The sequence below is a fragment of the Lissotriton helveticus genome, chromosome 2_1, assembly GCF_964261635.1.
Source record: "Lissotriton helveticus chromosome 2_1, aLisHel1.1, whole genome shotgun sequence".
Classification (NCBI taxonomy): domain Eukaryota; kingdom Metazoa; phylum Chordata; class Amphibia; order Caudata; family Salamandridae; genus Lissotriton; species Lissotriton helveticus.
The window spans coordinates 1,700,804,225-1,700,820,433 of NC_136059.1; the positions used below are offsets into that span (position 1 = coordinate 1,700,804,225).

General features: G+C 44.7%; 2 long non-coding RNA genes across 2 annotated transcripts; one reads left to right on the forward strand and one right to left on the reverse strand.

Moving 5' to 3' along the window:
- The first annotated feature begins 5,208 nt into the window (after nucleotides 1-5,208).
- LOC144819909 (uncharacterized) lies at nucleotides 5,209-11,895 on the forward strand. The gene is made up of 2 exons (XR_013607618.1): nucleotides 5,209-5,869; nucleotides 11,631-11,895. It is a non-coding gene; the product is annotated as an uncharacterized LOC144819909 (long non-coding RNA).
- LOC144819908 (uncharacterized) lies at nucleotides 9,719-12,429 on the reverse strand. The gene is made up of 3 exons (XR_013607617.1): nucleotides 12,363-12,429; nucleotides 10,987-11,118; nucleotides 9,719-10,277 (listed from the first exon to the last, which is right to left on the reverse strand). It is a non-coding gene; the product is annotated as an uncharacterized LOC144819908 (long non-coding RNA).
- Between the last annotated feature and the right edge of the window lie 3,780 nt (nucleotides 12,430-16,209).

The following is a 16,209-nucleotide window of genomic DNA, read 5'->3' on the forward strand; positions in this document are numbered from 1 at the left end:
TAAAAGCAGTGTCTTTCAGGAATCCGCCATTCAAGCGGGAGTACAGAGCACTGGATTGAGAAGGTAATCCACCAATCTCCCTGTATCGATTTCTCAGAAAGCAGAGAGGCACAACTACCTCAAAAAATCCTGTGCGGGGAAAACAGGGTTTGGTGGTGAGGATACGGAAAGAGAGAAAACAGAAGCACACCAGCGGTCTGACACTGCCGGAATGCCCCACAGTGCTTGCATAAGTAGAGGTGGTGAAAGGTAGCATAGCGGACTGGCCGGAGTTATAACACAACAAATAGTTCAGCCAATGTTAGAGTGGAATGGATCACTGTTAGACCTGGCATAATTTGCTGCAGATTCCCTTGACGTTTTGCCTTCTGACCTCCTGTTTTTGACTGTGTGCTGAACTTAGTTTTTGCTGGCTTTAGGACTCTATACGCTTTTTCACTGCTCACCAGTGCAAAAGTGCATGTGCTCTGCATCTTAAATGGAATGGCTTTTGGTTTCTCCATGATTGCATTTTTGATTTACTGATATGTCCCTAGTACAGTGCACTAAATGTGCCCAGGGCCTGTAAATCAAATGCTACTAGTCGAGCCTGCAGCACTGATTGTGCCATCCACATGAATAGTCTTCAAACATGTCTCAGGGCTGCCACTGCAGAACATGTGTGCGCAGTTTTAAACTGCCATTCCAACCTGAGACAAGTTAACTTACTTGTCAGGCCTAAACCTTCCTTTTTATTGCACATAGTTTACCTCTAGAGTAGGCCCTGGACAGCCCATGGGCAGGGTGCAGTGTACTTAAAATGTAGGAGATGTACTTTTAAGTTTTACATGTCCTGGTAGTGAAAAAATGAATACATTCGGTTTTCATTGCTACAAAGCCTATCACTCCCATATGTTAGCATTGGATCTGCCTTGTAACATTTTACAAGTGTAACTTACATTTGGGAAAATATAGGAAAATTAAGTTTGGTGTCTCTGGACCGACAATTTAAAAACACATCTTTTAGTAAAGTTGTTTTTAAATTGCAGGTCTGAAAATGCCACCTTTAGAAAGTTGGCTTTTTTTCCTTTAACCATTCTGTGCCCTCTGCTTTTCTCTTGAAAACACAGCTGGGCTTCGGTTATTCCCTATAGACAGCCACGTACAATGGGAGCTCAGGTGTGCCACTCATGCCCTGATGGCCCATCACCAGGCTGATGGGTCTTCCTGAGCTAGAGGGAGAAGGGGGGGCTAAACTTACTGAAAAGGGTTGTGTCTGTCCCCACACAAAGGATTGTATACCCCCCAGTAGTGAGTCTGGAGCCAGGGCAGGAAGTGCAGGGTCTTGTGCATAAAAGTCCTTTCTTTGACATCTCCCTACTTCAAAGGCTAAAATGGTTATAAGTACTGGACCTCTGACACCATCTACTCTGAACAGTTCCGGAACTGAGAAAACTCTACATGAAAGAAGAGCTGTTGTGCTGCCAGGAGGTACTGCCACTTTGCTGCTTGCTTTGCTGTGGTGACCTGCGGCCTCTTGCTTGTGAGTGAGAGGTCTGGACTTGACTCTCTACATCCTGCATCTCTAAAGGTTCTCCATGGGCTTGTTTGTGCTTGGCTTCTGTTGCTTAAGTCTCAGGGATATCAAAGTCTTCAGTTGCATCTTACTGCCAGCCCCTGGGATCCTCTACTGTGAATCCTGCTCTCCCAAGTCGAGAACATTAAGGCCTGGGTCCTTGGACGTGAGTGTTTGGTGCTGCAACCCAAGAAACAACGTATTGACACCGAAGCGTCAATCGGAACTGGTGGATTTCTCAGCGAAATCGACTCATTGCCGCTGCCTGCACCGAAGCCATGGACACCGCACCGCTTACTGACTGCACGATGCAACGACCACAACTTACAACGCTGCCAAAACTTTGCTGATGCAGCGCCTTCACATCACCACTGCTGCACGAGTCTCGGACACTACATCGCCGACGTCTGCAATGCAGCAGAGTAATGCATGAAAGGGGCCCATGTTTCCTAGGCCGTGAAATTTCACACGGTGACTTTACGTGGCCTGGTAAATATGGGCAGACACACTGCGTCGCCGGTGCGTCAAAAAAAGTAATGCACCAGCGGCGCATTGGCCTTGTAAATGAGGCCGTTTGTTTTTGTGAACCCATCGCCAAGAGCTTACCCTCCACTGTCCCAAATAACTCTCTTGAATTCGAAAGTGTCTCTTCCCTTGCATTACCCTTAACGAAATCCTGACTGAGGGTGGTGATTTAGAGGCAGCAATATTTCCAATCTCATCCACCAGGAAGTCTAACTTTCACTCCTGTGTGAGAAGTGAATATAGTTATCGAAGCCATTGGGACAAATAATCAAATGTATGTTTTATTGCGTTTCTCATACTCTGAAATTAGATCAAATTAAATAAACGAGAGTAAGTAGAAAAGCAAAGAGAATCCTCAAAATATTTCCTCTGCACACCTTTCCTTCTAAAACTTTACCCAAAATTCTACTTTGAGCTCAACAGAATAACCTCGGAAGGCGCAAGAAAGAAGAGAGAATGTAGGAATGGGAAACTCAGCTTGGTAATAATCAGGTAATAATCCCAGACACACGTGAGAGGAGGCATTATACATTTTGCTTTTGCACAATAGAGACAGATGTTCTTGACATGGATCTGTCACTCCGAAATAGGCATATTACATGTAAACTAACCCTGGGCGAAGAACTACGCTCCGTTCGCGGAGCTTGCGGAGTTTCGGCAGCTCCGCGTTCCGCGGAGAACGCGTAGCTGTCGATAACTCCGCAATCCGGTGCGTAGCGTAGTTCTCGCGCGCTGAATAACATTATCGCGTGCGCGGCAATGGCTTACCTTCGTTCTGCGTTCGTTTTTTCCTGGTCGCTTGTGACACCATGTTTGGAAACACTCTCGCACAGTCCCGTGCGACTGTGCGAACGCGATAACGTCATTTTGATGCGAGATAGCGTCATAAGGATGCGCGAGGATGCTTTTTGGTAAGATCGAGTTGCCGAACACGCAGAAACTGCATTCTTGCACAGAATAACTCGCGAGCATGTTAAAACCATAATAAATTACCATTTTGGTTAGGAAAAAAAAGCAAAAAACCTTAAAGTTGTACCTTTGGCTTTATTTTTAGGGGGGAAGGACCCCTCTTTTTGTTTCTACTCTTGTTTTGCAGAGTAAGGAGGAAGGGCTCTTGAGTTTACAACTTCCTGTTCCTGTCCACCAGGCTCCTCCCAGTGCTTTGTCCATGTGGTGCTCACTTTCCTTTGGATTTTGAGCTGGAAGGATCACTTTCTGTCTGTGTTGGCTGCATTACTGATTTACCTTGGATTTAATGAGGACTTTTTGAATTGGAATTCTCTTTTTCAAGTAAGTTTGTGTAATGTATGAGTGATGTAGACTTGTGCTTGTTTGATTTGATTTTTTTTTTAACAACAGTATTCAATCCTGGAATGAAATTATTGATGGAGGCCTGTACTTTCATGAGGTCCCAAATTGTAATTTTTTTCTAACATTGCATTTTGTGGAATTTAAAATGTTTCTAATTTTTAAGCCAATATGTGACCCTAGTACCCCATGTAGTTAGTGTGTAGGCATGCATGAGTTCATTGTATTAACTTTCTGTGGTTGGCCTGGCCATGTGTTGGCGGCCATTTAATGTTTCCAGCCACTTTGCTCTTGCCATAGGCCTCCAACCTTGTGGCCTACTCTGGCAGTAGGCCATAGGTACTACTCATAGGGTCATGAAAGTTAATCAACTGTTTTTGTGGTGTACCCTTAATGTGAAAAACATGGATGGCTTGGATTGATATAGAAAATCTTATTTTTATGTGTGGGGTATTTCTGGTTTTGGGTGTGTTTAAACTTTAAATACTCTGTCAATTTCTGCCATTAGGTAACCCTAGGAATACAGCTTGGGTAGTTTTGGTAACTTCGCACCATGTGAGCACGTGAACGTACATTTTTTGTCTTGTTCGCGCACTCAATGTACTTGCTCGGGAACGCGAACACGACTTTTTATTCCGTTCGCGCTGCCGAACATGCCGATTTAGCATTCTCGCGGACAATATGTCCCGAGTTGCATAAAAGTTTCTCAAAAATGTTGCAGGTCTTTCTTGTGCACCTAAAAATTCCTCATTTATGTTATGTTCTCATTTTGGTAGTACTTTTCTCTTTTTGGAGCATGGACCACTTCCATTTTCTCTCCTCTGTTATTTTTTTTTTTTTTTTGGGGTGGGGTGACCAATTTGGGCGGTGGTGTGGTGTGTCCATTTTCTGAAGCAAAGCATTGTCCCTTTGCCATAGGCATTATTGTCTGTCTTCTCTTTCTTGTCATGTTGTTGTTGGTGGCCAGGCCATGTGGTGGCGGCCATTTTGTGTATGCTTCCTTTGTGATTTATTTTGCCATGTTGTTGTTGGTGGCCAGGCCATGTGGTGGAGGCCATTTTGTAAAGTTGTCCATGTTGTTGTTGGTGGCCAGGCCCTATGGTGGTGATCTTTTTGTGTATGCTTCCTTTGTGATTTATTTTGCCATGTTGTTGTTGGTGGCCAGGCCATGTGGTGGAGGCCATTTTGTATATACATCCTTTGTGATTTTGCCATGTTGTTGTTGGTGGCCAGGCCATGTGGTGGCGGCCATTTTGTGTATGCTTCCTTTGTGATATATTTTGCCATGTTGTTGTTGGTGGCCAGGCCATGTGGTGGAGGCCATTTTGTGTATACATCCTTTGTGATTTTGCCATGTTGTTGTTGGTGGCCAGGCCCTATGTCGGCGGCCATTTTGTGTGTCCTTCCTTTGTGCTTTTGCCATAGGCATAGGCCTCCAACCTTGTGGCCTACTCTGGCAGTAGGCCATAGGTACTACTCATAGGGTCATGAAAGTTAATCAACTGTTTTTGTGGTGTACCCTTAATGTGAAAATCATGGATGGCTTGGATTGATATAGAAAATCTTATTTTTATGTGTGGGGTATTTCTGGTTTTGGGTGTGTTTAAACTTTAAATACTCTGTCAATTTCTGCCATTAGGTAACCCTAGGAATACAGCTTGGGTAGTTTTGGTAACTTCGCACCATGTGAGCACGTGAACTTACATTTTTTGTCGTGTTCGCGCACTCAATGTACTTGCTCGGGAACGCGAACACGACTTTTTATTCCGTTCGCGCTGCCGAACATGCCGATTTAGCATTCTCGCGGACAATATGTCCCGAGTTGCATAAAAGTTTCTCAAAAATGTTGCAGGTCTTTCTTGTGCACCCAAAAAAACAGAATTTGTCATTTGGTTGTTGTTTTGGGAGCCTGGGCAGGGGTTTCTTTGTATGTGTTTTTGCGGTGTTATGTTTACAACCTCTGTCTTAGCCATGGGCTATTTATTCCTTGCACATTAACCTGTCATGTGCAGCAGGCATCCTCGTTTTTCTGTCCATATTGGTATCTATAGGCCTGCTTCACTTTATTGGTTCTTTCTGGACTTCATGTGGCCTTTGAGCTGTGGTGCTGCTGGACTGGTATTATTAGTCTTCTGTTTTGTCTTTTATACATTGACCTGTGTGTCTTTCAATTGTTCATGTTGCCTTACTGCTTGTTTGACTGATGTTGTTCTGCCTTCTTTACTTGTAGGTGCACAAAAAAGACTGAGGAGGTGCTGGTTGTTTTTTCATCCATCGCTCGTTCTACCGCCAGACGGACTTCCTTCAGTTGTACGCCACGTGTGGTGTGTGACTCATCTGACCAGACATCTCTGCAATTTGTGCTGCTGTGAGCTGACTGACATCAGAAGAAGATGGGCCCTAAGAAAGCTACCAGGTCCTCCACCACAAAGAAAGTTGCTGCGAAGAAGGAACAGCAGAAGGAAGTGTCACTTAAGTCTGGTATGGACCCCAAAACCTTTTTTGGCACCCCAAAAGGTACGCCTGCAGCAGCGGGGTCTGGGGCGCAAGCTGGGACCAGCACATCTGCATTAGTGGGGGCAAGCCAGCATCCCAGGGCCAAGCACATGATGAGGGTCGAAGAGGTAGCCAGCCTTCTGCTTGCGAGCAGTGATACTGAGCCAGAACTAAACTTATCGCTGTCTCAAAGTAGTACACAATCCACGCAAGATGGAAGTGCTCAACAACCCCCGCCAGCAGTAGATGTTCAACAACCACAACCACCGCCCGCAATAGGAGTTGTTCACCCACAACCACAACCACTTCCCGCAACAGTTGTTGAACAACCACAACCACCGCCCGCAACAGTTGTTGTTGAAAAACCCCAGCCCGCAATAGTACTTCCTCAAGAACAACAACCACCATCTCCGCACCAAATAGTAGTAGTTGTTCCTCCCGAAGTCGGGGCAGTTCAGGAAGTAGAGCCTCCTTCCGAGCAAGAAGAAGAGGAAGCCACTTCTGTAGGTGATCTATTTCCTTCGAATTCACCAAGGGAAAGGAGGGTTAGTGCATCGAGTTCTTCGCAAAGCATCCCTTCCGATGACCTTGATACGGATTGGCAGCCACAACTATCTGCGCATTCAAAGGAGAGACATCCCAAGAAGACCATGCTAGGAAAAAGGAAGTTTCCAGGCAGGCTTGAACTTATGGAGGTCGATGTAGGTGAGCAGGATACTGCTGGTGATAAAGACGGGTCTGACACTGTCATCATCACAAGCGTTATTCCTGGTGCAGAGGATGTAGAGACAAACATTTTCACCCTATCCAGAAATGCTGCAATGACTGATGAGCAGGTACCACGCATAACTCCTACACACTCAACACCCACAGTAACACCAGCTCCAATTTTTTCAACAGCGAAGGCCCGGCAGCATCCGACATCCAGCAGAAGCGCCACTTCAACAGAAGGAGGTAGTGGCAGTACTAGGACTGAGCTGTCCCATAGTGAAATTCCACAATCCTCCAGTCCATCCGGCATTGGCAGTGGGTCCTCCTCTTCCTATGGCAGGAGACAAAAGTTTACCTCCCCAGTGTGGGACTTCTTTACGGTTCACCCAGTTCAGGAGAACATTGCTGTATGCACCATTTGTCATGCCAATGTTAGTCGTGGTAAGCTTGGTACAAACTATGGGACTGGAGGCCAAACGACCCATTTGAAAAAAACACACGTGATCAGGTGGGAGAACCACCTTGCAAGCTTAAAAAATGTTAGCACTCCTGTTGGTGGGGATACAGTGGTACAAGGTCCACTCATGGTTGATCAGGAGGTAGAAGAAGAGGGAGACGATGACCTTCTATCTAGGAGTGGTACACAATCGACCCCTGTCGCCAGCACTGGAGTGGTAAAGACCACATCCTCCGCATCTGCAACTTCTCAGTGGCACCAGAGTCAGCTGGAAACACCAAGGAGTGCAAAGTCTGCGATGCAAGGTGGTCCGTCTAGCACAACTCAAAGACATGCAAAGCAGCTTACCATTCCTAGCATGTTAAGGCAGGAGGGAAAGTACGAGCGGAACCACCCAGTAGCACGTTTATACAATGCCAAACTTGCGAAAATGTTAGCACTGGACCTTCTCCCATTTTCATTTGTTGAGGCTGTTGGATTTCTGGAATTAGTGGCAACCCTCTGCCCAAAATGGAACGTTCCCAGTCGCTACTATTTTGCCCGAGTGGCTGTTCCAGCACTACACCACGATGTGCTGGAATTGATTGGGAAAGCCTTACAACAGAGTGTTGTCCATTGTATCCACCTGACAACAGACATGTGGAGCAGTTGCGATGCTACAGATTTCATGTGCATCACCGCACACTGGATCTCTTTTGCAGGTGTTAAAGACAAGTTAACTTCAGGCCTCCGTGACGTTGCTGGAATTTTTAATGATACGCGCAGACATGCAACTATAGCCATGTTTGGTATGGACAAAAGTCATACTGCTGAAAACATTTTGTCTGACTTTAATGACAAGGTCTTTGAATGGCTGAAACCAAGAGGCCTTAAGATTGGTTTTGTTTCCACCGACAATGGCAGTAATGTAGTGAAGGCAATGAGAGAAGGACATTATTTCAGGGTACCCTGTTTGGCACACTGCATAAACTTAGTCGTGCAAGACTTTCTGAAAAATGAAGCCAAAGTCAGCAACATAATGGCCATCTGCAGAAGAATATGCACGCACTTTAACCATTCTTTCAAAGGACGGAAGCTGCTACGGGTCATTCAGCAAGAGCATAGGTTGCCAGTCAAAGCACTGATACAGGAGGTCCCAACACGTTGGAACTCAACTTATTTCATGCTTGAGCGTCTCTTTGAGCAGTACATCCCACTGAATGCTTATGTCATGTCAAGAAGATTAGGGGATCCTACTGTTAATCTTAAAGCCCTGACCATTGAGATGTGGCAGTGGGACCTCATTAAATGCATCACAGAGATGCTACAACCCTTTGAGGTCTTCACACGTGCAGTTAGCAGGGAGGACTGTACTATGGGCCAAGCCATCCCATTGTTGTACATGCTTGAGCAACAGGTGAAGGAGGTCTGTGAAACATACGAAGGTGACGAACAAAAAGTTGATGCATATACCTTAGCCAAGGGCTTAGTCAACCGCTTGTGTGAAAATGTAAGGCTCAACAATATTGTGTCAGGTGAACATTACATAACTGCAACAATCTTGGATCCACGGTACAAATTATTTGTCAGCAGTAACGAAGTAATTCCATTTTCAGATGAGGATGTTGACAAGTACAAAACTTCCATAGCTGCGGAAGCTAATGAGTTAGAAACTGAACGGCTGTTACTTAAAGGCCTGCCACTGCCAGCCCAGGCCAGTCCAAGTACTCCTGACGCAAGTTCTTCACAGCGTGAGAGCAGTGCGTCTGCTTTCCAGCAGGCACCAACAGTACCAAAAGCAGCACCTACACGATCTGATTCAGCAGACCCAACCAAAAGCATAACTGCTTTTTTTATACAGAAAGGGATGGGTAAGTCCGTTGCTGTTGCAAAGGGAAAAGAGGACCAGCAAAGCCGAGCACCAATGAACATTGAGCGGATGGTTCAGGCCTATCTGGATGACACAACAGAGGTGTTCATGGAGCAAAGCCCATTGGTCTATTGGTATGAAAGAAGGAGACAGTGGCCAGTGCTGAGCAGGCTGGCGATAAAGTATCTGGCTTGTCCTGTAGCCAGTGTCTCCTCTGAGCGGGTTTTCAGTGCTGCTGGTGCCATTGTCACATCGAAAAGGACTAGTCTCTCCCCCAAAAGCGTGGAGCGGCTGACAATGATAAAAATGAATCAACGCTTCATACCACCAGACTATCAAGTACGTGAATCACCGCCGGATGAAGAAAGCGAGTGTGAAGAAGACGTCCTCACTACTGGGTTACATGACCTACTTCTGTCTGAACGCACAGAGTTTGAGGACGAGCTCTTCTTCCCTGACAACTAGGACAGGTATGTTAAAGGAATGATGCAATGCATTGCATAGGATTGTTTAGCCGACTCTGAGCAAATGTGCATGGAATTAAAGTATACTAGTAGTAACTTCAGACTCACGTGATGGGCAATTTTCCCATGTTATTTAATAATATAAATTATTTATGCACTTGTGACCCTACTACTACAGGTGCAGTCAGTACTTAATTTATCGTTCGTAGTGCATGTTCATGTTGCACAACGTACATTATTTGGTGAAACAGTCCCCCCTCCACCCCCCCAACAAACACAAATGAACTTCAAATGTTTTCTTGTGAAAATAATATCTTTGTTTTATTTTTATATTTTAATAATGATAATAGAAAAATAAAATATATAACTAATGTAACCCCCTGACCCAGAGCTGTCCCTACCCTCCCCTAACCCCAACCAAATTTCAACCCAAATGTACACCCCAACTCCCACATCCCACCCACCAACAAAAGGATTAAAAAAGGGGCAAAAAACAGGGTCCATTTCAAAGCCGGCGGGCTTTCAGGTGTTTGTCCACCAGTATCTTGACACGCTCCTCTAGACCGTCCTCCTGCTTCTTCCGCTCCTCCTCCAACTTCGCTACCCGGCGGAGAATCTTTGCTTTGAAATCACGGCACCTACACTTGCATGCATGTTGTTGTTGTTGTTGTTGTGGGGGGGCCGCCGAAGATGTAACAATGCGGCGGCGGGCGGCTGCCTGACCACGGCGACGTAGTCCTGCAGGCTTGGGGCCCGGGGCATTGGAAGAGGCAGCAGCTGCTGCCGCCGCCTCCTCCTCCTCCTCCTCGGCCTGATCCACCAGCCGGCGGTAGGCCTCTACAATTGCCTGCAGTTTCCGCTGCCGGGCCCGGACTGCCAACTCCTTCCTGGTTGGTTTTTGGGAAGGAGTAACTATAAAGAAAGAAACAGAATTGTTAATCCAAACTCCCCGCAAATCAAGAACACAACATTGATTCAACACATAGTGGGCGGCACAGTAGCACTAGCAAGCAAGCTGAGTACCAGAAATTGTGTTGCGTCTATCTTGAACATTCTACAGCCTCTATTAATTTGTCGGACTTTTTGTCACGGCTTTATGCCTGCCCTATTAGCATGGGTGTACTTCAACGGTCACACACATTAGAACGAACACCTGTCTTTTACATATCTCCTTTTGTTCCGGGAAGGCGGGAACACTCTCAAAGTAACATTAATTAACAGGGGGCAGCTAGTAGCACATGTCTAGTAAAGACTATAATACTTTATACCGCGCAACAAACCTTATTTGGTTTGTGTTTCACCAGCAACGACCCATGCACCCAGTCGTCCCCTCCTTCCCTTGCCTTTGGGTTTGCCCAAAACACCGCAGCTGCTGAGACTATCCACTAACCACCGGTATTGGGTGTGTCTCCCAACCACGCTGGCAGCTGTGTTTTCCCCTTTACATGCTTTAACAACAACCCATGCATCCGACTGCTATCAGGCACTTGCATTACTGTAGTGGTAATGCTTAGCATGCTAATGACAAGTAAAGGTAACATCATATATTTTCCAGTAGAGTACAGTGAGAAAGTTTTCCCCTCCCACCAAGTAATGCAGATCACTATTGAATGTAACTTACCATCGCCCGCCGCTGTTGGCTCCCCCCCCACTGCTGCTGGTGTAGGTGCCTCTGTTCCTCCTGTCCCCGCCGGGAGCGCTGAAGCAGCGCCGCTGTCCCCGTCGGCACTGGTCGATGGTAAGGGTTCTGCACCTATAAAAATAAGTACGCCTTTTTAGATGGATGCACAGCCCCCTTTGTACTTGTTCACCAAGAATGGAGTTCTTCAAAACAGTTAAGTCCAACGTACGTAATCAGTATGAGTCCACATTGCATAGTACAGCAGAGTCACTACACATATTATTAGCATTCATTGTTATGGTATGGTACCCAAGCTCATCTCATCTGTCCTGCTACTCTAGTCCTTGGAAATTGGAAGTGAACTATGTAACCTTTGTACATCAATGTATCCAGTTTTGCGCATGTGTTAACTCGCAGCTTGTTGCGCAGTACTAGAAGACGCTCTGGGGCAACACATCATTGTTCAATGCATACACCTGAAGAGGTGGGAAAGTAAAAGGGCCCGTATTTAAGTTTTCTATGTGGATTGTGGGATAGAGTTTGCTTACAGGTTACAACTTCTTTTTAGCATGGCTGCATAAAACTGGCATAAATGTATTTAATACTGTCTAACGTGCACCACTTTTGTCATTATTTTTCGGCAGGTGAGAAGATTGCCTTCTACGAAGCGGACATTTCCATAGCTTACAAAAAAAGAGGAATATCTGACCAGTATACGTTGGTGAGAGGTCTCCGATAGTTGCCACATTTCCCTATTGTGCACTAGTAGCTGTACAAATGTTGATTACTTTATTATGCCTGTTTTAACTCTGGATTTTTTCTGGTGGGCCCTTCAACGTATTGGACGGAAGCACTTAAAAACATTGATGTTACTTACTTACTTCTAACAAAATAAAGCTTTTGAATGACCACTTTGACTCTGAAGTTTATTTTCAGTGTCTGTTGTCTTAGAGACTCACACGAGTGAGTGAGCAAAAGGGGGTTTCTTAGGTAACGGTTTGTGTCCTAAAAGCATTCGGCATCTTGGTATTGGGGTTCAGGAGTGTGATTTGAACAATAGACCAATGACTCAGGCCATATAGGCTGACGTTCAGTGAATTGTGCGTTCCTCAGAGTTCTGTGACTGAGGTGTAAGTAAGGTCCAACCTGCCTATCAGTACCAACAACATCCAATTTTCGTGTGCATAGTTACATAGTTGTGTAATATGTATATAACTCCATAGGAGATAGAAGAATACCCACAAGACTAGTAGTGGTATACTAACGTTTACAAAAATACTAGACAAACATCATTCTGGATGCCTACTTGGTTGCTGTCAATTGACAAAGCACTGCAGACACATTACAGAGGAAAAAACAAGCACTGTTGGACTTACTGGGGACAGCAGCAGGATCCTCAGTAGAGGAGCTCTGTGTAACTGGTGGTTCACCCGCCGACTCGGTCCCTGTATTCTGCTTGCCCCTGGGTTCTGTGGTTCATGTAAAAATTAAAATAATAAACATAGATAAATACATTGAGTGATGTGAAACATAGACATAATTGCAAATCACACTGCTACAGTGGAACAGAGCCGGAGGCAACAAATCCATGCCAGGGGCCGCAACGCAAATATGTATCCATCCTTAGAGTATTATTAAATTAAGGATATCTATTGGTGCGGTGGCCCCTGAAGTTTGGTGCCCCTGTGCAGTTGCACAGCTTGCACATGCCCCCTAGAGCCGGCCCTGGCTGAGGTAAGAAGAACAAAGTAACGTTAGCATTCTTTGCAAGAAAAGGATTCCATTCATGCAGAAGAGAAGGCCGTGAAAAAAATGCTACAATATGCAAACAACGTACAATTATCCATCCACCGTTATTTCACTGACGGACAAAGGAAGGACAAGACTCTATTAATAGCATTAACTAACTTCAGTTCTCAGCAATAAAGAAAATCTCACATCAATAAACAGCAACAGCTAGCGCCAAGTTGAAACAACACGCAAGAGCCAGTGAAGAACAAGAACACTGTCATACAATGACAGTAGATATACCGGAATACATCGCAAATGTAACTAGGGGCAACAGTCATCGCGTTACTTATTCAGCCAATATTTACAAAGATACAATAACAATATTTATACAACTATATATATATATATATGTATATATATATATATATATATATATAATCTATATGTATATAAATATATATATATATATATATATATATATATATATATATATATATATATATATATATATATATATATATATATATATATATACACACTTTATTTTTGGGGTAGCCACTCACCAAGACCCACAACCTCCACACCAAGCAGGTCCAACAGGTCCTGCTCCCGGTCCAAAATGTCGGCCCAGCGGTGGGACAGCTGATGGTGGGTACGCCGGATACCGGAGCAGCGGAAGACTGCACGGCGCACCTTCGCCCACCGCCGGAGACGCTCTTCAATGTGCTGGTATCCGGAGCCGGGCCTGCCGCCTGCTGCCAAAGTCAAGGGGAGGTGACGTTGGATAAAAAAGACCAGGGCGGCCAACTCCTCCTCCCCAAAAAGTTGGCGGGGCGTCACTCCTGCCGGGCGCATTCTGCCGCAAGGCAGCCTGGTTTTTTTAGGCACAGCCGCCTTGCCCTTTGAGCCGCCGATTCTGCTGGCACCCTTCACCATGGTTCTGGGTGGAGGGGAGAAGGAAAGTTGAAGACAAAAAGGTTAGGGGAAGAAAGAAGAAAGATAAAAGAAGGAAGTAATATAAAACAAGAGAAAAGTTGCAAAAAAAGTGGTAAAAGTAAAAATAAAATGAGAAATATACACCTAGGCACAGACAGAAATAGGTAAGAAGTAAAGAAAGTTAGAAAAACTGAGGGAAAAGACCAGGATGGAAGAGATAGGAGTGAGATGCTGAAGTAGGCCCAAAACCATAGCCAGAGTGTGAAATCGAAGATGGCTCTGCCCGTCGCGACCGCCGCGGTAAGTTCGCGCGATATTTGACGCGATCACGCACTTTGGCAGTGCGAACGAGAAGATGAGTTCCCGAACATGTCTAACACAACGCGAACACGTTACTTGTGACCCGGAACCGGAAATAAGGGAACGCAAGCGGGCGGGACAAACCTCATTGAGTAACTTAGCGCGCTAGCTATTGCGAGCATGCAGGCAGCGCCCCGAACACGCGCACCGCGCTCCCGAAGACGAAAAACGGCGCGCGAACGGGTCTAGCAAGCTACTACGCATGTCCGCGGAGCTACACGTAGCTCGCGGAGTGCAAGTGCGGCTTCGCGTAGCTTCGCGGAGTGCGGCTACGCGAACTACGCCCAGGGTTAATGTAAACGTCATTGTCTAAAACTCCCTAATGCTTCATATATTTCTCACGGTAGTTAATGAAACTCTTCCTAGTCATATAAGTCTCTATATTAGGCACTATTTTCTAATAATATATTTCAAATAGATAATTCGCAATAAAATTATATGGCCATCACAGTGTAAATTCAATTACAAAGGCTGTATAGAAAGTCACGGAAAATATTATACTAGGAGAAAGTTGCAGCAGACTGCATTGGCACATAAGGCACATACAGAATCGTTGGGTGGGTTGAAAAGCTTTAAAACACATTTCACGCTCTCCAAAATAGAGCTAGTAAAAAAAGGGAAGAGTATTGCAAAGTCAGATGAGAGCCTGTATGCTACTTGGTGATTTAGGAGAAAAGGCTTTGCCTAGAAATTATTAACAATGTTCATACGACATCAAAGAACACAGCAGAAAATAACATAAGCCATAAACTAGCATAACAGAGCATGCAACATTTAAAATAGCAAAAAATAACATCTAGCATCCAAATAAATACTCCACTTTCTCCAAACTGCTTTGACTTTAGTCTTGCTGTTTTATTGAGCCTGCCTAATCTTTTCACCTGCTACCTTTCTCTGCCTCATCCCTCATCTAACTGAATGGACCATTGCTGGCAGTTATTTTTTAATCCTCAATGTAATGTCTTTACAGCTGCTAGCCTTTAGTAAGAAAAGGAAATCCTCCATTACCATGACCTGCAATCACTCTAGGACCTTATGTTGGGTGTTAGGAGATAGTGGTTACTTTTGCCTAGGAGACTGGCCATGCCTGTTTAGCAGCTGGCAAATGCTGGCCTGCCATCTTTGGTTTGAGTGTGGGCCTACTTGTAGCTTCACCCTGATTGCCCCATTTCTGCTAACCTCTATATCTCCATTGGATGTGTCCAGCCGACATGGATAAAACATTGCAAGGCATCTGCAGCTATCCCCTCCCGACGGTAGCTTATAACATGTTTAACGAATGTCAATTTACTAGCACTTCTTACTGCCAACACAAACAATTGGAAGGACGTCAATACTAGGTGTAGCATTTTGGTATCTCCAGGGTAGAAACTGACCCTGAAATTCCTACAGGAATGCTCTGTATTCCTCAAGGCCTTGTCTTTTGCTATGTACGTTGACCACCATGTGGATTTTCATCTGCCCACTAGTAGTGCCAAGCACTCAAAATGGTAAGCTTTTGTTATGTTCATTTGTATAGTTCTTCTATTTGTATGGTCCCATAGCATTTTCAAAATCTGGGTGTCTTTTTTGGATTTTGGGTTAGTTGTTGACAGGAATCAAAGTGATACGTTGTCTGTAGATTTGGTAGTGCTCACTTTGTTTAGAGGTGCATCATAACTGTGACAGCAAGGGGTAAAATATAATGGTACATTTCTAGGATTATACTGGACAGTGGCCAATAACTTATTATTATGCATCTGTTTCGAACCTTTTGGCCACAGATGTGTGAGCTGAAGGATGTTCCATTATGCTTAGTTCTGCTGTGGTGTAGTTATTCACTGCATATCTTCAGTTGACTGTTATGTTTAGAAGCATTTTTGCCCATTATTTGGTTTACATTTCTATGTGCATGCCGTTGTGATAAATATTAGTGAACGTTTTCTAGATGGTTGATAAGTCTGTTAGCAATGGAATTCAGGTTTGTTGTTGAGGTGATCAATGCTGAGCCAACTGTGCCACCTGGAGTCTTGTGTGTATGATTATGCTTGAAGTTGTGTTTATTATGTTAGTGTGAATTATGTCTACAATTTGATATTGATGTGTTATGGTGTGTGGTAGCAACACTTTGCCAACTATATAGCTTGGCGTTCTGATGTGGGTTATAGTGTCAGGGATTTTGATTAATTGGATTTGTTGGTGTAGGGAAGATTATGA